The following is a 13,255-nucleotide window of genomic DNA, read 5'->3' on the forward strand; positions in this document are numbered from 1 at the left end:
CCTCTGACAGTTTTTAATTTTCAATATATGATCTTAAGCAAATGAAATAGATGTGATTTCAAACACAATAGAAGAAAGACATTTTATTACTTAGAGGTGGTGCTCCTACTATTCACATTTTACTGTTTTCAGAAAAAAAAAATGAAATCACATTGTTCAAGAACATTTTTTCTTGTGCATGTATTGTAGAATATGTTTGGCAATGAAAAAGTTATTGATATAAAAAAAAATATCCCAAGTGTAACTGGCTAATTCTAGATATACTTTCCAAGCAAAATTTTGATTTATCTTTGATTAACTTCTTGATTCTCCCTGACACAATTTAATTTAATTCTCTATAACAATTTTTAAAGATGCAATGGAGATGAAATTCTAACCTTCCCAGGATGGACATATTAAGTATATGTGCAAGTAAAAGTGTGAAGCTGTAGACATACCTGGTCAAACTGAATAATCAAATGCAGTGGTAACCTTGATTTGACAGTCACTTTCATTTGAGTCTTTGCCAGGACATGTCAAGGTCTGCCCTTTATGTCTATAATTTATTCACCTATTCATCTATCTATTATAAATATTATTGTTTGTTTATACCTTATACTTCCTATTACCATTCTCTTTTACTGCCTGGTATCAGGCAATTTTTAATTATTTAAACTTCTTTCAGGAAAAACTACAGGATATTTTTGGGAACAAAAGTGGAGGGTCTCCATTTGCCTCTTTTTACCGTTTGCTATGTGAAAACAAAATCTTTGTAAACCATATAAATTTTTTTCAGATTGTTTAGCACTCCTCACACTCCTCATAGTCTTTTTCCCCTCTTTGTCTCTGTGACCTGTCCCACACTCATTATATAGATGGCTAAATGAAAGCAAAAAGCTTTTGAAACAACTGCATCTCCATGGTGACAAAACCACAATGTCTCATTTGTGCTCCAGGATTCCCAGGGAAATGCTTTCAGCTCTTCTTCTGGTGTGGATTTCAGCTGCGTGTGTGTGTGTTTTCCTAACTCAACTCTGACTTTCTTAATGTCACAATATTAAATACTATAGTTTCAAACTATACTACACGCAAACAGGTAATATTTGTAAGTACACATAAATGATATCTTAAGGAGGTTCCAGTTTTCCCAAAGCTTTTCAAGGACAAAAGTCTTCAGCTGTTTTGTACACTGAAAGCGCAGAAGATTGAAATGTTTCGTTTCCTCAGAAGAAGACCCAAGGCAGCAGGATACACAGTTTCTCCCCAGCATTTGTTCCATAAGAAAGTTTCACCTGGAAGGAAAAAATAGAAAGAGGAAAGCGTTTCACTCTCTCTGCCTGTGTTCTGGCTTCTTCATCAGGTTTGTGAACAAGGTCCCCAGTTACTCTAATCTGACAAGCTGCTGTTTTATTTTTTCTCTGTTTTTATTAATGAGAATCTGTCCGTAAGTGAATAAATGACAGATCCAAAACAGAGAGCAAATAGCACAATGTGGGGGTGGGGCAGGCGTGTATTCACCTAACATGGACTCTTCAGGATGGCAATAGAAAACAAATTTTAAATTTTGAATTTTAAAATACAAAATCCCTTTGGTGGAATCTGAGAGCAGAAAATAATTAAAAGTTACTCCTAGTCTAATCATTTCTGCTGTCATATTTTCCCTATACTTCCCAGTCAAAATATAGTACGAAACATCACATCTACACCAGGAAAGACAGAGATTAAGAAGGCAGCATTTAATTGTGTAAAACACACAGCAGAGGTGACCAGTCTGCCTTATTCCAGAGAATACTAACTGATCTGCCATCGACAAATCGGTTATGGTACGTTATAAAACCCCTGAGACCCAAAGATGTGCTTGTGGTTAACACACTGAACAAGGTTGTCCTTTCTTGAGGAAACCCAATTGCTAAAACCCCTCGTCTGTCATGCAGTCGGCAGGTAAGGAATCCTGTCACACTGTTCTTCATCAATGACTGTCACTTCACTCAATTTACATTTGCATCTCAAACCTGACTTGATGTTCTGAAGTTTGCAAGAAGCACGGGCAGAGGTCAAAGAGCTATACTATTCAGATTCTTGCAAGGTTATCACTTGATCAGGTGAGAGGGCTTTTCAGTTTCCTAATGATTTTTTAAGCTGACCTTTGAATACAGTTTGGCAAACTCAAGGAGTAAAAGTTAAGCTAAAGCTTACCGTTCAAATAAGCAGGAGGTGAATTTAAATGTATACGAATATGTATGTGTATGTAACTTGCCTGTGTCTAACAAATCTTGAAGGGCTAAGCTCTTCTATGATTTGAACATCATTGGTAAGTTTATAATATTTCAAAAGGAATATATTCAGGTTTAGGAACACTTTAAAATGCCCACACTAAAGCTTTAGATGTTTAATAGTAATCCATATGTCTCTGTGCCACTTTGTTTTATCTTCTTGTCAGGTTTTAATTTCCATTTTAGCCAAATGAAAGACCAGCAAATTTTCTCTTACAAGAATGTGAGTTAATAGGTGAAGTGCAAGGGAATGAATGGGTGAGCGCATATATATGCAACGTACCAGAATAAAGGCAAAAATATCATGAAAGGCAAAGATTCCTGAAGCGTGCAGCTGAAGGCTTGACCACCCAAATGCCTCCTCCTAGACACAAATGTATGTGGGAGCTGCCACTGCAGGCTCTGAAAGTGATACACAACCACAGGAAGGTTGGAGCTCCTGATGTAGAGGACCGCTTTCTATAGTTACAAAAGTGAAACCTCAGATGGCAATATATAGGATAGATTTAAATCAACAGAAAGTTCATTCCAAAACCAGAAATACCAAGTTTCACAGCATAGGCTTGTTCAGATAAGTGTCCAAAGTAATACATTAAGCCATGCAGAGAGAGGACTCGCATTAGGTAAATTGACATGATCTGAATTCTGTATGCCACATATACTGATGGCACTGCAAGTGTGAATTCAGGTAGAATTTCTAGGGCCAAGAAAATACCTGGCAGTAGAGAAGGGGGATATGGTTGTTAAGGGATTAGAAGAGAAATAGTAACTTCATTTGGCTGATTGCAAGTGTGCAAATACTGCTGTATGTCACAAAATAGTCCACTTGTATCCTAAAAATAATGGGTATTTAATACACCCTTTATAGTGCAAGGATATACTAACATCAGATTATCTCAAGCCCTCGGAAGGAGGTGCTAGATGAATAGGAGTCAAAACTACTTATAACTTTGGAGGAAGTACATCTTTCTGAGTAGACCTCCTGCACTAAGGAAGCAGCACTGAACACAGAGCACTCAATGCCCATCTTCCATGGCAGTAGAGCAGGTGAGAACGGAGTCTGGGAGACATGGAAGTGCTGAGGTTTGTCTCTTCTGAGCCTCCTTGTGAGTGAACTTGGGTGATGTCAGAGTGCTTGGTCTCTGCCTTGCCCTGCAATCTTCTAGTCCATTCCTCTTCTCCTCCTGGCCAGCTGCTGGTCAGCTTCCCTTTCTGACACCTATGCTTTCTTCTCTGTCTTACTTAACTTTGACAAATGGGTAGGTTGCTTATGGACCTTGTCAGACTGGCAGAAAAAAGAGTTTTCTAGCACGTTAACAATATCCTGGTGACAGGCCCCAAATGGTATAATCTGTGATTCAATAGCAGATGCTGGAGCATTCAGTTGTGGAGCTGAGCAGAGGGAATGGAGATGGGTGCTAGTCATTGGCTGCAGGGTGAGGGCTCTCTAACAACGCACCATTTTTGTGTGTCCATTGACGGGAATCTGGAAATTTCACATGCACAATCCAATTTGCCTTCCTTGAAAGCCTGCAGCATATTCTTTTGTTTAAAAAAGGATGCAAAGAGATCAAATTTTGCGGTGCCATCAATATCAAAGCTAAACCTGGAAAGTTTATCTATCCTCTGCCCCAGAACATCAAGTTTATACTGACATAGTACCACTGATTCCCATCCACTTGTTAATGATTTACTTGAAGTTACAGAAAAATCAGATACTTCTACCATGTCACATCAAAGCCCAGTTTCGGCCCTTGATTAAAACTGTTACGAATGTCTTGATTATAGTTGATAATGTTCATCTCACTCTAAATACATGTTTTCACCATCTTCTAGAGCTGCCTCCTGCTAAGTAAGCAATCTGTTTTGCTGAGTAGAGGCTATTAGGTATTATAGAAAGTTATGGCATTTATAGTTTCACTCTCATTATAAAACACTGTTTACTTCCAAATTTCCCTTCTTCCTTCCCTCCCCTCTCCAGAATATACATAGCAATGAGCTGAATGGTCTCTGTTTTTCTTGTGTGCATGGCATCAATCAGCACTTGCAAAGGATAGTGTATCCTTGGCTCTACTTGATTGAGATCTGCAGTTTTGCATTTGCATAATTAATATACACATCCATATTTAATCTGTGCAGATGAAGACAAAGTCATGACTGCTTAAATACCACAGAGCTTGGCAAGCTTCCAACGTTGGCAAAAAGCTGTACTCTCATGCTTTCCTCTGGGTGGAAGTGCAACTGTTTAGCCAGTGCTGTGACATGTGTACCCAGCCTCTCTACTTTTCGGATGGCAGACAGGGAGACCGGGTAGTAAAGCTACCCTCAGATGCTCCCTTACACACTCCCACAGTGTCCTAATTACTCAAATAAGCATTTGTTTCACTTTCTTCCTCCTCTCATCTCCACTTCCACTTGAACAGAAGTAGAGACTGTTGGTTTTGGTTGTGCCAGTTGGAGCTGGTACCATAAAGGCCTTTTTAGGAGTCTGTATATCTTCCTTAGTAGAAGCTGCAGAGGTAAAGTGGAGGCAACGTGTTCATCATTGCAATATTTCTGTGCTACTGCAACAGGGACCAGGAGAAGCTGGGTCCTGGCTATGTAGGAACTTGCATTACACTGTGGTATGTTCTTGGCAGCTCCAAATACAGGAGCTTGGATTGCCCGTCTCCTTCTTCTTAACTTTATGCATCTGACCCAGGTGCCTTCCGTCAGCTCAGTGTGTCCCCAGATCCCCTGCATGAGTCAGTAGGTTCAGTGAAATGTCTTGAAGTGAAGTGAGGTGAATTCAGGCCCAAGACTGGAACAGGGCTGGTCAGAAAAGAATAATCCTTTTTTTGTGAAATAAGAGGAAGCCTTGACCTATATTTCTCTTTCTGTCTGAAGGAAGAATGAAATCTGACGTTTTTTAATTAGAAATTGACACGTGGCTGACAACAGCAGGATGGTCCAGTGTGACTGGGGAACTCATGCAAGCAACAGGAGACCTTGGTGTCCTGACTTGTCCCACATCCCAGTGGGCATCTGGACCACCAGAAGCAGCTCTAAGTGTTAATTTTGTGCCATATGTGGTCCCCAGAGAAACCCTGTGCTTGCCAGCAGCCATTAACTCAATAAAAAGTAAGTATAATCTATATATAATATTGTGCAATATTTAATAAGGAACACTTTTAAATGGCCTAGGGGCAAGGTTAATAGGCTGAGTAAGAATGAATAATGTTTATTTTTTAAAAAATCTTAGATCTGGGTACCAGAAAGAGCTGGCTATCATGTAGAACAGCATTTACATAGTTCGTATTCCCCTTGTCTGTTTAAGGAGAAATAACCGCTTAGTGCCATAACAGCTGAAAAAGAGCCGTACAAATGCATCCTAACAAACCTAAGGGAAAAGAGAGAGAGTATTTCTGAACACTTCAGCCATACTTGATCCCTGAAATCCAAAGATAACAAGATTCCTCAGCAAGAGATGCTAACCAGCAAAAAAGGAATTCCAGTTTTCAGCTACAGACTTATTACATTTCTTGTCTATTTCACCTATTATTTTACCTGTTTTTCCAATCTTCTCTTTAAAAGCTTGGGTCTAGCTTAAATTTTTTTATTTGTTTTATCATTAAGTTTTTCTACTGCTTGGTTCCCTGAAAAGCAATAAATTTATCACACACTACAACAACAAGTTAGCACATCTCCAGAAAACAGTATCTCACAGCAGTCTGAAGGAGCAGTCCTTCAGGATATCTGGAAGAATAGAAACTAGAAATGTGGAAATTTTCCACTGAACTATCAAGAACTAGTGAGGAAAATGGTATTGCTCAGTGTCTCGTCTTATGAAGAAGTTCCATTCAATACAAAAAAATCACCAGCAGAAGACTGATGAGCTGTAGTCCATGACTCCAGGTAAACAAGAATACACTAAAGTGAGATTTTGGCTTTTCCAGGATGTGTAGTTCTCTCCAAACATAAATTCCATAACAAGCATATTTGAAATGGGAAAAAACACCTTCTCAGAAATTGACTATGAGTCCCAGTGAGGAATACTCCAGGGAGAGCAGATAACTGAATAAGGACAATGCGGCCTTTTAAAATTGTTCCATGGGAGCTGCTGTGCTACACATCTATTCTGTGGGAAGGATGGGGCACAGGGTGAAAGATGGGGAAATATAATATTGATTGATGCATTTTCCTGTGATTTTTATACTATAGTCACTACATGTGGGGCTAGGTACTGTATCTCCACAAATGCCATGCCAAGTAATGGAGGTAATGATGGCTAACTCTCCACTTCAGGAAGAGGATTTTCTCTTTTGCTCTCCTTTCTAGAGACAGTCCAAACTCCTTTCTGTTTTTCAAAGGGGAGGGGAAAAACATGCAAGAAAAAAACCCGACAAACATCTGCAGAACTCATTTTTCTGCAGAATTAATAAGCCAATTATGATGAGGAAGTCACATTAAATAACACAACTGTTTCAGGATTCAGTCTTACCATTGCTAAGCCTTGGGGCTGCAAGTCTTCTCCCAGGAGAAGTTCACCACACGTATGCATTTCTACCAACTCAAATCAAGAAACTCAATTCAAAGAGGTGGAGTATGCCCACCAGAAAGTACATTCGTAGAGTAATAAACATGTCCAAAGTGGGACAACAGCTTTTGTTTATCGCTACATTAGTGGCAATAGTAACAATGAATGGAGTGGTCTAATTTTCCTTCAAGGTAGGCTAAGTATAGCACTTTCATTTCAACTGTAATTATTTCCTTCTTTAAAAGATGTAATTGTATTTTTAAAGTATGCACACAGGAACACAGTAGTTCCAGCAATCTGGAATCATTCAGAAACAGCATTATTTTCTTTCCTAAAGGCAACATCTGAGCTGGCAACAGAACTGACTTTTTCACCCCATAGGAAGAGACTCTTCATAGAGGTCTAGTGTTCTCTGTAGGGGTGATGGTACTGGGGAGCAGGACAGGATCTCTGTCCTGCTGCTCAGAACAGATGAATCATGTTTGGCTCCCCTGAATGGTAAGACAGAAGAGCCATGAAGAAGCTGTTCCCTGTTTTCTGGCAGTCTTAAAACCACAAGCATCTTTCTTTGGTTAGAGCACCAATGCTTGTCGTGTATTTCCCAATACTTGTATTTCATTCACAATAACAAACAAGAAAACTGTACTTGGATATTGGACAGTAAATATATTTCTTAATCCAGCAGGACATGTTGGAATTATTTCAGTATATATATGTGATATAAAACTCAAAGGCAAATGATAGTTTCCTAATATTCTCTCAGATCAACTGTGTTGACATCTACAGCCTTCTACAATCTCTTTCCATCTGTTCCACCTTCTTCTAATGGTGATACTGAATAGGTAAGTAGAAGAGCTACATGCTCAATAATACAGCACATTCTCCCCAAAATCACCCAGAAGTGAAACAGTTCTAACTGAGGGACCAGGACAATTAGATCAAGTCACCTCCCTGACAGCTGGCAACATGGATTAAAATTTTGTTTCCACTTGGCTGGGAGCTTGGACCATGATCTGACAAGTTCAATAGGGCTGTATCTAGTTGTCAGTTAGGTAAAAAAGACTGAAGAAGAGGAACCCTGAAGCAGCATAGGAAATGGTATTAACAATTCAATGTCTACAATTCTTTAGCTCAGCACTATTCAGTACGTGAGATTAGATGATACAACCCTATTGTTAAAGTAGCTGAGGGTCTGCTGTGCAATGGGAGATATTCAATAGATTAAGTGCTAGTTGTAATTTTACTTCATTATTCAGATTCTAGCGTCTATAGGACAGAGAATATGTCTATCTGTATTCTCTGAAGCAGTATGTATATTTATGGAGGTATCTAAATACTTCAGCGTAATGATAATGTCAAGGTGTATTTCTATTGAGCTTGTAACTTGGCTGAGGATCAGGTCACCTGAGTACACAAGGTCCCAAAGTAAAGCTCTACCATGACCTCTCCAGGCTGAAGGATGCAGTTCCTTTCATCTATACCTTCTCACTGGCACAGTTTAAAAGGAAGTGGCAATGACAAGTGACTTTGCTCTGAAAAATGACATTGCAGAAGTGGCTCTTTGGGCTTTGATGTTAATTCTACCTCAGTGACGTCCCCTTCAGATTGCTCAGTGCGTAACTGAGAAAAATAGTTGGAACTGTGTGACTTTCCTGGTAACTTACCTGTGATTCTGAGGATCAATTTTGTCATCTTCCACTCGATATATGGCAGCACCACCCACGGAAATCAAAGGAAAGACACAAGGGAAAACTAAGGCTAGTGCAGAATCAAACCTGACCTTAAGTGGAGAGTTTGCCTGACATACAGTGGAAGTGGACAAGGTAGTCACACAGGCAAACGTTAGGCATCTAATTTGAGCGTCTAAAATGTCAAGGGCCTTTAGAGGTCTCCAATGATAGCACCCAAGGTAGGAACCCAGCTCCCTCCACAGCCAGGCAATCCGCTCAACCAGCAGGCTCACCGCGTAAAAGGGTCACTTCTATGACGGTTAGTGTTGCACAATATGAAACAATTGCACTTTGAACACTTAGGACACCAGCTACAAGCTCGTTGAGACAGTTCAGAGGGTGCGTGCACACATAATGGAGACCACAATCTGCTCCTGAGCCATACCTACTTATTAACCAATGCTCTGCTCATGACTACTCACATGGAGAGGAGGCCACTTTCCCTGTTTTGGACATTAAGAAATAGGGAATAAACTTTCACTTCACAGCTTCAGCTTGTAATCACCCGATTTAAGCACTGCACCACCAAGGAAGCCAGATTTAGGAATCAGTAAAGCTCAGTGATTCTCAGTGCACGGTCCATAGGAACTCTGGACTTCTTTCAAAAGGTCCACAGAAAATAAGTAACAATCAGGACATTGCCAATGGATTTATGATCACTGTAGAAAAGCCTGGACACATCTGGGGAATGTTTTAGAGTTCAGTAAAAAAAATATTAAAAATTGGAAACCACTGCCTCATCAAAGTGGATACAAGTAAACTGGACAAGAAGAGTTCTGCCAGTGCCTTTTACTGCAAATAAAGTTTAGTAAAACTTTCAAGAATGTGACTAGTTGGATGATTTGGAAGAGGGTATTCCAAAGCGGGGGAAGGGGGGAATACATCAAGTGTTGAAGAGCATAAAGAAACCTGCATTACCAGGACTTGGTGGCAAATATTTTTTGGCTGACATCTCTTCTATGAGGAGTTCATCTGAAGAGAGACAGGAAAAACAATAGCTTTGTAGGATAACTAGGGTATGTTGTAGCAATGAGATGATTGTAGTGACCTAGGTTTTTCTTCAGTGCCAGCCTTTAAAGTAGTTAGAAATGTGTGGGTTTTCACATCCTGATGCTAATAACCCTGATAATTTCCTCCTAGCTAGCTCCATAGTCTGTTTTATGGGCATGGTAAGTCCTTTGCTCCCTATTTTCCTGTAGCAATAAGATGCCACCTGTTCCCTACAGCAAATTCTGGTGGAAGATGTTCTACGCCCGTAAAAAAATGCGTGCATTTCCTGCAGGAAAAGTGCAACTTATGTCTAAGGACTGTATCTTGAAAAATAGAATTTATGATATAACTGCATAGGTTTCTTGTTGCCTCTTGCAAGATTTAATTATTCCTAGATGAAGCAATGGCTCCACAAAAATTAATGACTCTTTCTACTTCTGTACACTGACAGTTCATTTTTACTGTTTCTCTCTTCTTGTTTCTCCCACAGATGAAGCTTCCTTTGCTTCATACAATGATGAATCTGGCTTCTTGTGAGACATTTCCATCAGAGTAAAACACAAAATGGCAATTGTGTCCAAACAGATAGATGCAATACTTCCCCTGGCCCTTTGGATCTTTCAGAATAGGCAGAAAACAGAAAATAATTTCCTACACTGGTAAGTGTTACATCTTTCTCCATGCTCTCCGCAAAGTCCCATTGGCAACCTCCCGTCTGCCGAGAATGGTGTCATCAGACTTGGCTGTGTGGCATGGCGCAAAAGCATGTTGTCCCCTCTCATCCTCTACTGCACTATGAAGCCAGCTTTAACTCAAGTTTCAAGCTCTGCTCCGGGCTGCTAAAGCATCTTTCTCATGAGGGCACCCCTTAACAGGATTAAGCAACTATATTAAATCCAAATTGAATTGTGGACTCATTGTACTCAGATTTGATTCTATTACAGATTGTATTTGTTTCATTTCATTATTTACTGCCAGAAAATGAACAACCCCCTTTTAGCAGCAGGCATCAGACTTATGGAACTGAGGCACAACCAGCCTAAAAAGAGTTAGCCAAACTCCAGACTCTAGAGACAACAACATGTCTATAAACAATGACTTATATAAGAAACCAATAGATCGTTTTAATATACCTGTGTTTGAAGTACAGGTCAGGGGAACAAATTGATGATAGTAAGAAAACCAGTGCACTCTAAAAAAAATATAGATAAATTCACATAGCCAAAGATTTGGATTATATTTTAATTTGGTAAAATCAATATCTACTTCATATTTCTGGAAGGAGAAGGCAAAGACTAATGAAACTGACACAATATATTTTCTGTAATGTTATTGAGGTGTGAATTAGAAAGAAGAATGTTGGAAGTGTCTATAACTCATACATAGCATGTGTGAATTCCTTCATCTGCTTTTATTGACTCATTTATTGTAGAAATCAATACAATGAGCAAACAAATATTTTCAGTATTCTTCTGGCCGTTCCCACCAGTGTCTAAAAGTAGTGTGTATCAAAACCTCCAAAATCTTGTAATGTTGCAGAAAACGATACATATTTAACCTAGGAACAACACACCAGATCGTTTTAAATATGCAATATCTACTATAAAGCAAACACTGAGACGGATGGCAACTCGACCCAACAACAACTGAAATCTAAACCCAATCTTTGTTGGTTTTTCAAGGAGGCTTGATCAAGTTCTAGCCTCAAACGAGTGCTTTTACCTAAAACGTTTTCCTTGCAGCTACTGACAAGGAACTGATACATCGCAGCAAACCAACCCACAGCACAGGCCAGCAGTCTGCTGCTTGGTAACACCTGATCCTTAAAAAGAGAGGACCAAATAACTAGCTTATTTTTTTACTTCACTGGAATGTCTTAGGAATGGCAACTTCTTGTCTCTCGGACAGGGAAAAATCCCTGAAAACACAAGGGATAGGAAATTTTTTGCAAATCACAAATGAAAAAGAAAACTGATTGTTACTCAGTTCTTCCATCACTCCAGGTTTGGTCTGGAGGTCTCAAAGACTACACTGGCTCAGAGAGGCTGCTACAGGCCATTTATTGTCTGTTGCGAAGAAAATTTTGTCCAATCTGCATTAACAAATTGGATGCTAAACCTCCATTTTTGTTTCTATTTTACCTCTGAGAAATTACCACCTTTCTTTTTACCCCTAGTCAATTCCTGTCCGCCTCCTGATCTGCCAATCTGACTCTCCGGCAGATGCCTTCGAATGGGGAACCTGCCTTCCTACAAGTTGACTTCTCTTTACAGCCTGGAGTTTGGAGTGCAGTAGGAGTATTAGCGTCCCTATAGCTGTGCATGGATGTGGTTTCGTGCTGTGTGCTGTTAAGGGGAATGAAAGCAGGGGTCTTTCCTTTGGCTGGTTTCTTGTCTCCTAGCTTTGGAACGCTTTGCTATGGAGGGCAGCCTCCTGCCACTCTTACCCCCGTGCCGCAGAAATGGGTGTTCTAGGACCTGCAGAACAGTCTGTCATGAAAGCAGTGTGAGGTTTTGATTGCAAAAAGATTTGAAAACTGAGCTTCCCAGGCAATAATAATCCATATTGTTGTAGGATTCAAATTTGCTGAACTCCTGTCTCCATGTCAAATGCCTTCCATTGCACCACTGGTACATTGCATTTTTTTCCTGAAGAAAACAAGAAGTTTGATATTGAGGATGAAGGTACATAGTGTGTATAAGCTACTTCCCTTGTGTCAGATGGTGCTTGCTACTCTATCATGCTGCGGCAAGATTTAAGAAATCAGCCATCAGTCAAAAGGGAGAAGGCACTGAAGTGAATAACCAAAGGGAGTGCTCACTCCAGTAAAGAGCGTCTTTATGGTTGATGGAGCAACGGGTGGAGAAGTTAGCAAGTCGTCTGTCACAAGGCTAAGAGTAAGGATAACTATGCTCAGCAGCATGTATTAATTCCAAAGGAAAGGCCTTATTCCATAAATGCTTGTTTGCTGGTGCCAGAAAGTCACATAAAAACTACTTGAAAGACCCACTGTATGAGTGATTCATTCACATCAGCGCTGGAAAGTGTGGGGCAACAAAAGCAAATATTATTTCACACTTCAGCATTTGTACCACCCAAGAAATGTGGCGGAGCATTCATTGCATGAGCAGGGTTGAGATAACTCCGCCTCACAGCTTCGGGAGAGGTGGCATCCAGAGGCCAGCATCTGCCAGGGGGAACAGCCGCAGAGCCTCTGAGGCCAGCTGAACCTCACCGGTAGGGACAGACCTGCTACATACTGATAAACCCTCTCAGACTCATAAAAAAGAGCAGCTCCCAGCAAATTGACCGCTGGGAGCAGCTCTTGACCTGTGTGAGCTCCCAAAACTCGCTGAGAGACCCTTTAGGAGTACGTATGTTAGCTGGCATAGTCCGAAAGCGCTCCAGGGTCTGCCCAGGAAGTTCAGTTTGACAAGCTGTTGTGTTTCAATGCCTGGAAGGTTTTCTGAGATGAAGGCAGCCAGAAGTGCCCAAATCCTTCACTTAGCACAGAATAGGTGCCTTGCCTGCAGGACATAAACGCCTGTGGTTCCCCGTTTCCACTGAGTGTTAGCAGTGACAGTCCCACAGCTGTGAGCAATTCGGAATCGCTGGTGTGGCTCTGGCCTTGCTGTCCCCCTCAACAGCATCACAGGCAGCAGCGTCTGGACAAGACAACCAGGGGCTGAAGTTTCAGGGGTGCACACAGTGCACGGGACGGGGACAGAGTTTTAGGGGAGTGAGCAAAACAGGGCTGAGGCTGCCGC

Source organism: Chroicocephalus ridibundus, chromosome 1 (genome assembly GCF_963924245.1).
Source record: "Chroicocephalus ridibundus chromosome 1, bChrRid1.1, whole genome shotgun sequence".
Lineage (NCBI taxonomy): Eukaryota > Metazoa > Chordata > Aves > Charadriiformes > Laridae > Chroicocephalus > Chroicocephalus ridibundus.